At 40.2% G+C, this 9,822-nt stretch overlaps 1 protein-coding gene across 2 annotated transcripts in view; it reads left to right on the top strand.

Moving 5' to 3' along the window:
• SULF1 (sulfatase 1) overlaps positions 1-9,822 on the top strand; it is a 123,598-nt gene that overhangs the window by 1,339 nt on the left and 112,437 nt on the right. For both annotated transcript variants that reach the window (XM_031058618.1, XM_031058617.1), the window contains exon 2: positions 532-624. The gene's annotated coding sequence lies outside the window, so the exon portion shown is untranslated. The remainder of the gene's footprint in view (positions 1-531; positions 625-9,822) is intronic.

Here is a 9,822-nt window from a genome sequence, read left to right as displayed (position 1 = left end):
AATGTAATGCTGCTCTTGCAGCTGCAGCAGAGCAGATGGATGTAATTCATTTGCAGATCTGTTTGTGAAAGTTTTACAAGTCATTGAAAACTAAGTAGCATCACTATAATGGATCATTAAAGACTCGCTATATTTATAGATTCTAAACTAGCAATCTGAAGTGTTAATTAGACATAGACAAAAATTTATGTTTAGGAAGGAAGGGGGGCAGAAATATAATTAGAAATTAGTTATGGAAGTACTCTGCTATCATTTTCATTTAATTCCGCTATTAAGTTCATTGATGTCTGGAGCGTGGGAAGCCCAGCAAATTAACTAAATCAGAAATGTTATCACTAATTACAGTATGTTAGCTTATCAGAAAAGATGTTTCCATTGTTTTATTCTAAATTATCTAGATGGAGAAATTAGAGGAGGGATTATTTTTCCTTTTATTTGGTTTGGAGTTGTTTGGTTTAAAATTTGCTCTATATACATGCTGTTTTCCTGTGCAGAGTAACAATACTATTTGCTTCTTTTGCACCTTAACAGTTCTTCACAGTAACTGTCACATACCTCTGGTGCTTATGAATTATTGGCCTCCTACTTGTGAAAGAAATCTAACACCGTCCTCACCACTTACAGGTGAGATATTCTATATATAATACTGTATCAAATGTGTTCTGAAATAAGATCTGTTTAGTAGGCTGGGCAAGGGGATTTATAGCTGGTGCTTTGTGATTTTGGTATTCAACAGTGTAATGATGCCCATTAACCCATGTTTCATGTTGCACATATATTTTTGCCTCAAACCAACTTTTTTGTTAACTTTTTTCCTTGAACAGACTATTTGGCCTCTTTACAGGTTGTTCTCAGCTTGTATTTTCAAACACACTCTTTAGTGCGAATGTGTCCTCAGAAGTCATCCCACAGCAATTTGAAACAGAGAATTAGCTAAATCCCAAAAATCACTGGGCAACCAGACCAAGATTTATGTGAATAAATTTGACCATTTTGGTTTTTTCTCTCAGTCTACACTTTCTCATTGTAAAAAGTGATGGAAACTTTTACAAGCTTAAAGTGAAAAACAAAACCAAAGGAAAACCTCATTATGGCTCCACATACAAGTCTTGTATATTGGATTTCTCCTCTTTCTCCCAGTGTGTCCACTGAGAAGCTCAATATGCCAGCTTCAGCACACAGAGGTTCAGACTTCAGCACAGCTGAGGTGCAGCAAGCACTGTGAGCTGCAGAGCCTGATGCTGTCACTGCCTAGCTGAATCCTATCCCTCTTTGTGGGCATCACAGATCAGATGATCTACAAGAAACCATATTTTTTAAAGAAAGTGCATAGCTAATTACACATGCCCAACTTGTTATTGTTTTACTAGGGGAAAAAAAAACAAACTAGTTTCTCTAGCACTGCCAGAAAATCTTGCTGAGAAACTAGGAACAGCAAATCATGTTTTTCCTTCCTTCATAATGATGGGGCTGTTTAAAAGACAATGCCCACGGGGCAGTCCAGCTTCTTGTCAAAACGTAATCTACTGTTCCAGATGGTAAACATTCAAAGACATATTTATGGTGACTTCTACATACCTTCCTTTGACATTGGCTTTTTTTTTCCTCAGAGCACTTGTGCTGGGTACACACATGAAGTTCCCATTAGCATCCCAGCAGCTGTAAAAGTGTTCAGAGCTCACAAAGATGTTCCTCACAGTGAGATAAAAATAATCTTAGGAAAAGATCTGAGACAGTACAAGTTCCATGATACGCTCAAGGTAAAAAATTCCAGAGGTACAAAAAAAATCCATAAACTGCTGCATGAAAGCTGTAACACATTTTTGTTGCGGCTAATTCATGTTCGCTTGATATGGAATGCTGAACATACCAGGCATGTCTGTACTATCAACTCTGTTTGTGATGTGAGGCAACCTGCTCTGCACAAAAGCTGATGTGTTTCTTTTTCCCCCAGCTAGTGAAAATTAGGTGGGATACTTATTGTCTTCATAGAGTTTTTCAAAGTGTCACTCTGTTGGTTTTTTTTTCTCTCACTGCTCTGAACAGTTAGGTAGAGCACAAGAAAATGTTTTCCAGCCTGAATGTGTTCTGCCCTGAATTGTCTTAATTGTGTGTCAGTTTATTGCTTGTCAGGGGCTTCCTCTTCTTAGCACTTTATAATTGAGGTGGGTGAGCTCATTACGTCACAATATGCAACTTCAGCTTCTGCTTCTTGGCATGTCTTCTTGGGTTTTCATTGATTTTTGTCTCTGTTTCAGAGGAAAAAAAATAATTATGATTGGTGTAATTTGCATTGAAAAAAAACCCTTGGTGAATTTCCAAATGGCATGTAAATGCACCTTCAAAAAGTAGGCTAAATTAAACTTTGTTAGGAAAAAAATTGCATGTAGAAATCCAGAAGTATCCTAGAGATTGTAAGTAATAGTGTGAAAATTATTGTAATCACTCTTATTTCAGTCAGGAACTGATAAAAACAGTTTATTTAAAATGTTCTGATGCTGGGGACAGTGCTCCTAAATGTGCAAGCCATTATAAAAACCACACTCAGTGGACATTAGACAGCTAAGGAAAAAAATATTTTAAAACATTTGCAAATTCTGTTCTGGCTAGAAACACTTTATTGCAGACTATTTTGACAGTTTGAAGGTTTTTTATCTAGCTTTGTTTAACTTATATCCTGCACTTGATGTTATATATTTTTATATATGACCAAATATTCATACCGGATCAGGAGTTTGAGCCTTGTGTAATGTCAAGGCCCATTCTCACACTGATGAGGCAGGACACTTGTTGCAGATGTCATGGGAGTCATGGGTTCCATGATTTCCTTAGCTTTAGAAAGAGCTTTGGGGGATTTGTGTTTGAGTGGGAAGGCAGACTGATGTGATAACAATTGAGAAAGCTCCTTTCTGAGCCCCTTGAGAGCTGCAGTGTTCAACAGAGAACGAGGGTCCCGTGACAACTCTGCAGTGACATAGAAAGAATCCAATTAGTGGCCACTCCTGCTGTTGATACTGGATCTCTCCTAAAACATTTCCACCATTACCACCCCCATTGTAATCCCATCCACGATGCTGATAATGGGATCAAGAGTGTCTTTTCAGAATGCCCGTTTAAATTTTAACTGCCATCTTTGGAGATTTTGAGGATATTAAGTCGGATAATAACTGAATAACATGGCTCTCAGGAGAGCTTTGTGACACCCATAAGACACAGTCATCTTCCTCATACTACGCTTTCCCAGTGCCTCCATCACAGGTAGAGCTGCATTAAGTGGGCTGCAGGTGAAGTGGGGGGGCTGTATGTACATAGTGAATAATCCATTGAGGTGTGGCTGTCCCTGCACTGCAGTTACCTGCAGACCTTGTCCCTGAGCAGTCACATGTGCAGAAAGCAGCAGAGGAAGGGAGGGGATACAGTCCCCTGTGCTGTGCCCTAGTAGTGCCAGCAAGTCACCCTGCTTCTCCCTTTAACAAGCCTTCAGCCATCACTCTGCCTTCCCAGCTGGATCAGCAGTGTAATATTCTCTCCGGCCCCCCTCGGATTTTTTTGTCTTTCACTTGTCTTGCTCCAACATTAATTCATCATTTCCATATGATCAGAGTGCAGTAATTCCATTGTTATTCTTACCAAGAGGGGCAAGTCCAATGCTGTCTGTGCTTGGAGAGGATGCTGTAAAGTGGAAAGGCTCAAGGCTCTAAGCAGTGTCACCTCAGAATGCAGCACAGTAATTATTAAATTAATAGCCAAACTAGACCCTTATTAGCTGAATTATTTTAGCACATTTCAGTTATGTCAGTAGATTGCTTCTAAGGGCCCCTGCAAGAGATCTTTGTTTAGCATTGCTTGTTCATACTCAAAAGTTGTTAACTGGTGAGAGTAATTCCATTTTATTTTCATGTGTCTTAAGAATTTTATTTTCTGAGGAAACTAATGCTTGTTTCATCGTATGGTTTATGCACACAGCAGATTTAGTGTCAGTGATTTTTCCAGAACTTTAGTTTCCACTTCCAGAATCTGCTGAAAAGGTTGGTAAGCCTCTATTAATCCTGGAGCTCTGAACCTCCCAGTTATAACCACCACCGGTGGTTTGGTTACACTGAAACATTTTTTTTGTAATAGTTGACCTTTACACTCAAAATTTCATCATGATTTCCCTTTTTTTATAATTATTTCTTTCGTAGCAAAAATTAACTTACAATTAAATATAAATTTGCATTATAGTATTTATATCTGCAGATTTGGTAGTATTGCTGGAATATATATGGCAAAATTTCTAGATGTGGTACTGTGCTATAGAATTCCATGCTGTAGATCAGTGCTAGATTATCCACAGAATACTTCATGGAGTTTCTGTATAGAAGCAAAAGACTAGAAAGTCAGCGATGTTGTATGCCAAAAAAAAAATCCTATCCTGGTTTGAATGTAATTGTGGCACTGCATGCTGCCATTTCTCTGTGATGTGAATCTAACCCATCTTAGCAAGGAGAGGAGCTGCTTGACAGCAGCTGTATTTTTGTGGTGCTTCACAGGAGGTGAACTCTGTTTGGAAAGCCCACAGAGAAGATGGGGAAGCTTTTGGCACTAGGGTTCTGGAGAATAAATGTAACAGGGAGCTGAACACAGGGGATTGTTTTTCTCAAAAGCATCTATTAAAACTGAATAGTGGTCTGTTCCAGTATTGTAATTGCAATGTGCCAAGATGTTCATTATTCTACCATGTGCACTGTTTTGTCTGTTTTCACTTAAAAACAGAAAAATGTGTTGCCAAGCCTGTAAATGTCTGCAAAACTGCCAATTCTCCTGACTTTTATCAGTAGTCTGAAGATATTTAGCCTTCTTTGTAAAGCTTCAAGTGTAAGAGTCAAGATATAACGTGAGAAGTTCAGATCTCTGGTTTCTGGTTTTTTAAACCTAATCCTCCTGGTTGCTGAGACAACTGGCTTGCATGCAGCTCCAGAAACATGAAGGAAACTAACTAGAAATCCCAAATCTGCCTATGTAAATGCATGCAGGCTGTGTGAGCAAGGTGGGTTTGTGCATGTCGTGCCTGGCAATTAAAACAACCCAACTTTTTTTCCTGAGGTTTACTGTAATCAGCTCCCCCTGAAATTTCTGATCGGTTGTCTGATAACTCCCATTTTGTTAAAGAGGTTTTATTGCAACAGAGGGTGAGGTTTCTTGTCTCCTCTCAGACAGCAGAATAGCTTTATGCCCTGGAGAAACCCATCCTTGATATTCCCATCCTCTGCCTGCAGCAGTGTGTTCCCATCTCCTTCCTGGTGCCAGGTTTGGCTCTCAGCTCACCTCCTGGAGTGCTGCATGAGCTCATCAGGGCAGTGGGAAGCTCTGTTGGCTGCCTGCCTACGGAGTTGGTTCATCTCAGCAAGTGGACAGAGGGTCCACATGGAACCATCAAAGTGGTTGGAGCTGCTGGCTTGGGGTGAGCAGGGGAAACATGGCCAACCCTTTAGGGGGCTGTGAACTGCAAGATATTCCACTACCTGGTGACACCTTCTCAACCCACACACCGGAGCGCTGCGTGTCTCCACAGGAGAAGTGTGATAACAGATGTGTGTGACTGTGCCAGTGTCACCAGAAGCATGAGGCTAAATGTGCACTTTTAATGAAAGCCTGTGCCTTTTTATTTAGAGAATTGCTGCAGTATCACTCAGAAAGTCCTCCCTTACCACTTCTGACTCTCTAACCCAACAACTAGGATTTGGAGGGAAGCTAATAAGTGGTGTGGAGAGAAAAGAGGAGAGAAACAGAAGTGCTTGCTCAGCTGCTGCTTTAAAAAGGTGAATGAGATTCTGAGGGTGGGATCCAGGCTGTGTAGCCAAGGTGCCCCTTGTGTCTTAAATACTTACACAGCAGCTACCTAAAGGCATGTTCTCTCTCTGATCAATGAGGAGAGTCCTCCTGAAGACTTCCAGGCACTGCAGTTAGGAAAGCAGGATTTCCTTTTGTAAATCTTCAAAGGCACCTGCCTCTTTCCATATGTAGGGATGAAACTAGCTTGCTTTGCAAAGATTGCTAAGGACCTAAACCTGGAAGAACTTGCTGTCATCTTGAGTTTCTTGATGAGCCCATAGATGAGCAATGCCATGGATAAACATTGTATTTGAACATCTGTGGTGTAATTCCTGCACAGCTCTTTAAGGTGTCTCCTATACTTTCCACAGAAGAATGCATGAAGCAGGTCTTTCATTTGAACCCTGGAGAACCTTCCATGATTCACTGGAAGAGACTAGGATACTTAGATTAAATGTAGTTTTGGTACCGACTGTAGAAATGGAACACTGTACTCCTCCAAATTGTCACCTGTTCTATTGCTGGGTTATGCTGACAAAAAAAAAGTGAATGTAAGTTATATAGGTTACAGAAAAATGTTTTAAAAATCACTCAGTGTTGTTACTTAAAGCATGTTTCAAAGGCCTGTGGGGTAGATAGAGCTTAGGGGAATCAGAGATGGTGGTGGTGCCCATAAGCAGTAAAATCACAATGAAGAATAATGGATGATCTTAGAGGGATATGATGTTGGACAAAGAATGGAAGAAAGAGAGAAAAGTAAGAGATTCAGGAGCCATGTTTCTGGATCTACCTATGCTAAAACTTTTGAGGATTATTTCCCAGTGACTTGACTGCCTAAAGGCATGCCAGTCACAAATTAGAGAACAGTAGTGAAATAATAAACTGAACATCCTGTAAATAACCAGCACAAGATGCCTTTTAACTATCACCTTTTTTCCCCCCCAAGGACTGCAGAAATGCTAATTGTAGCTTTTAGAATAATATTTGAGTTTTGCTAACTTTGTGACAATAAAGAATTCTGCATTAATCCAACCTTTGTAGAAATATTGAGCAAACGTTCCATTGATGCCATTGCCCGCTATTTTATTTTAGCTATTGCATCTGAAATCTTGAATGTGTGTTTAGTAAAACACATGTGAATTTACCTTGTTGTTATCTATTATACATCTAGAGCCAATTTATGAACTGAGACTGTAACACTCTCTGCTGGCCACCAGGAGATGGTAGGATTTAGGGAGACAACTACCACAGTTAGACCAATAAAAATGTTCTGAAGTGAACACAAGTATCTGTCAGGAATTCCAGTAGTTTCTTTTATCTCTATATCAGTAGGAGGATGGAATTTTTTATACCACTGTAAACTTCCATCCATTGCCAATATTCAGGCTTACAGAGGAAGGCTTCCTGAGCTCTACTGCTCTGCAACTCAACTCCTAAGTGAAAAAGGCCGCTGAATTTGGGGTTTGTTTTCCTTCTGCTTGGTATGGAGCCTTCCTCTAAAGCAGAGATCCTCTGAAGTGAGGAAGGGCAAAATGAAGAGACTTTGAGGTGTGCATATTCAGGGATCACAAGAATCATCAAAAGAATAGCAGTTCAACACAGGAGGATGTGCAGCTACAGAGAGGTATTGAAAGAAGTATACCATTTTTTCAGATTTTCTCCATCCTTGGCAGCTCACATCCCATTTTGTGTTTCAATAAATTGCTCTGCAAACATCTCCTCTCCACAAATTTTGCACAGTTTTGCACATCATCAACTTGTAAAGGGTTTGAGATGCACTATAACCACATTTCAAGAAATAGGTCTGTGTTACAGCTATTTGTTTTGGTCTTGGGTACCATGGATATCTATAGCACAATGAGGACATCTATTAAATCCTGTGAAACCTTTAGAGAGGGTAATAGTTGCCAACATGCAAAGTGGTCTGCAAAAGCCAGATAAAACAAGGACATGGCTAAGTATAGCTGATGTATGTGCTGTCTTGGACAAGTGACGTTGTGCAACTGTATCTTGATATTGTGTGTTTTGAGGACCCTGTCTGCCTTGTATGTAAGGATGGAGAATTTACTGCTCTTTCTGGTAGCTGCAGAACATTTGCAGTGTGCGAATATCACGTGTAGTTTGTGTGTTCCTCCTTTTATATGCCGTGTAAAAATCCTTAGTTGTTGTTAAGAAATCCAGAGGGTTATTGGGGAGAAGCACTTGCTGAGGAGCTTGAACCTGTGTTGAAGGAGTTCTGCAATGACATTCACATGCCTATCACATTGCTTTTGGGTGCTGGTTCAAGGCTGCTTTGAATAAAGCTGCTTCCTGTGTACAGTTTAATGAGTCATCAATATGGGCATCAGAGCTCGAGTTCAGGTGAGTGATGCTGCTGCTGTGACCTGTCTGCTTCACTCCTGGGATGGAGGTTACTCATGCACATACCTTGGGAGCCCCAGGGCAACATACAGTGCAGAGAAAATTTTCATTTCCCACAAGAATATTTGCCCTTTCGTCACAGACCATTCAGATAACAACAGTAATTCAACCATTCTGCATTTGCTGCAGTATCACTGCTCAGTACTGAAGCCTGAACTGTGACACTGGTGCTACCGTGACAGTGGAAGAGGGACACAGACATGGGGAGTACCAGGGTGTTGAATCTGGTGGCTATTTGAACTATTCACTGCTTTGTTTTAGTCTCCAGCCACCAGTGGCTGCCAGAGTTGCTGTTTCCCTGCCTACAGTAGAAGAATATGCTTTTCAGTTCAGAACTGATCTCAGAAATGCATGTATTTATGAGTCTGGGTTTTTGAAATCATACCCAACTGTCAAACAACTCATCTCTTAAAAAAGTGTTGCAGTTATTTTGGAGGAGAGCCTAACACAGGGAGGTGAGCAGGTTTCCTAGAATGCCTCACCCATCTCTTCCAGACACCTTGCTGAGTCACATCTGGTATGAAACAAAGAGTCCATGTCTCAGTCCTTATCTTCAAATCTCTGTGTGGGCCACTCTCATTGTTTGAAGAAGCTTTTTGCCCCACTTCATCATGAATTGCCAGCATCTACAGTTAATAGGGACAGTGGTAGTGGACAATGAAGGATAAAAATTGAGGTGGGCAAGAAAGTGCCATGCTGACACTATAGGGCAAGGGAGATCACATATTAGACTGAGACACTAGGGAACTTCTGAAATAGATGGAGTAGGAGTCCGAATTATGACTGATAGATATCCCAAAGGAAGGCAGACCAGATTTGGTGAGAAGAGAATGGAAAGAAAATATATTCTTTTTCTCTCCCAGTAGCATTTCTTTGTGTTTGTTGCACATATCTGTTGATCCTTTCACGTATCAGTTTGCACAAAGGTATACTTATCTGTTCTTCCAGGAGAAATCCTGAGTGTGGCATTTACCATGAATTGTATTCTATTGCCCAGTAACCATACTTGCTGTTAGGGACACGAGGAGGGAGAGTGTCAAAGTCGAGCTATTTTGTTTTCTAAGAAGTATGGAAATTCCATGCCTGTAGACATTAATTTCCATCTCTTTTGTAGTGCTTGAAGAAAATTCTTTCTTCCTTAGAAGCGTCATAAAAAAAAAAAAAAATGTCCACTTTGGTAAAGCCACATATGCTTTGGTAACTGTTCAGCTTAGAGTGCATGTACATGGAAGTACACAGGATGGATGATTACCTTGCCTACCACTGCTTATATAATTTGCTAAGGCTAAAGGTATTTTTTCTCTTTTCTGTTTCTTATGCACCCTTCATACTTTTCCATGTCTTGTGTACAGTACACAAATTGTTTTCCATTTACACTTTTATCTTTTGACAAAAGATGCTTTAAGATCTTGTCTTCAATGCTGTCAGGAAGCTGCTTTAAATGAAAGTGTGGAGTGATGTGGAATAGTTTTAATGAAGACCAAAAGAATGTGCACTTCATCTTTTTCATAGGAAGTTTTTTTCTGTTCCATCCTGTGCCCTGCTTAAATACATTGGCCTTTTTTGACCTTTTCCTTGATGAAGGTT

Source organism: Geospiza fortis, unplaced genomic scaffold, assembly GCF_000277835.1.
Source record: "Geospiza fortis unplaced genomic scaffold, GeoFor_1.0 scaffold121, whole genome shotgun sequence".
NCBI lineage: Eukaryota > Metazoa > Chordata > Aves > Passeriformes > Thraupidae > Geospiza > Geospiza fortis.
This window is presented reverse-complemented; position numbering and strand designations above follow the sequence as displayed.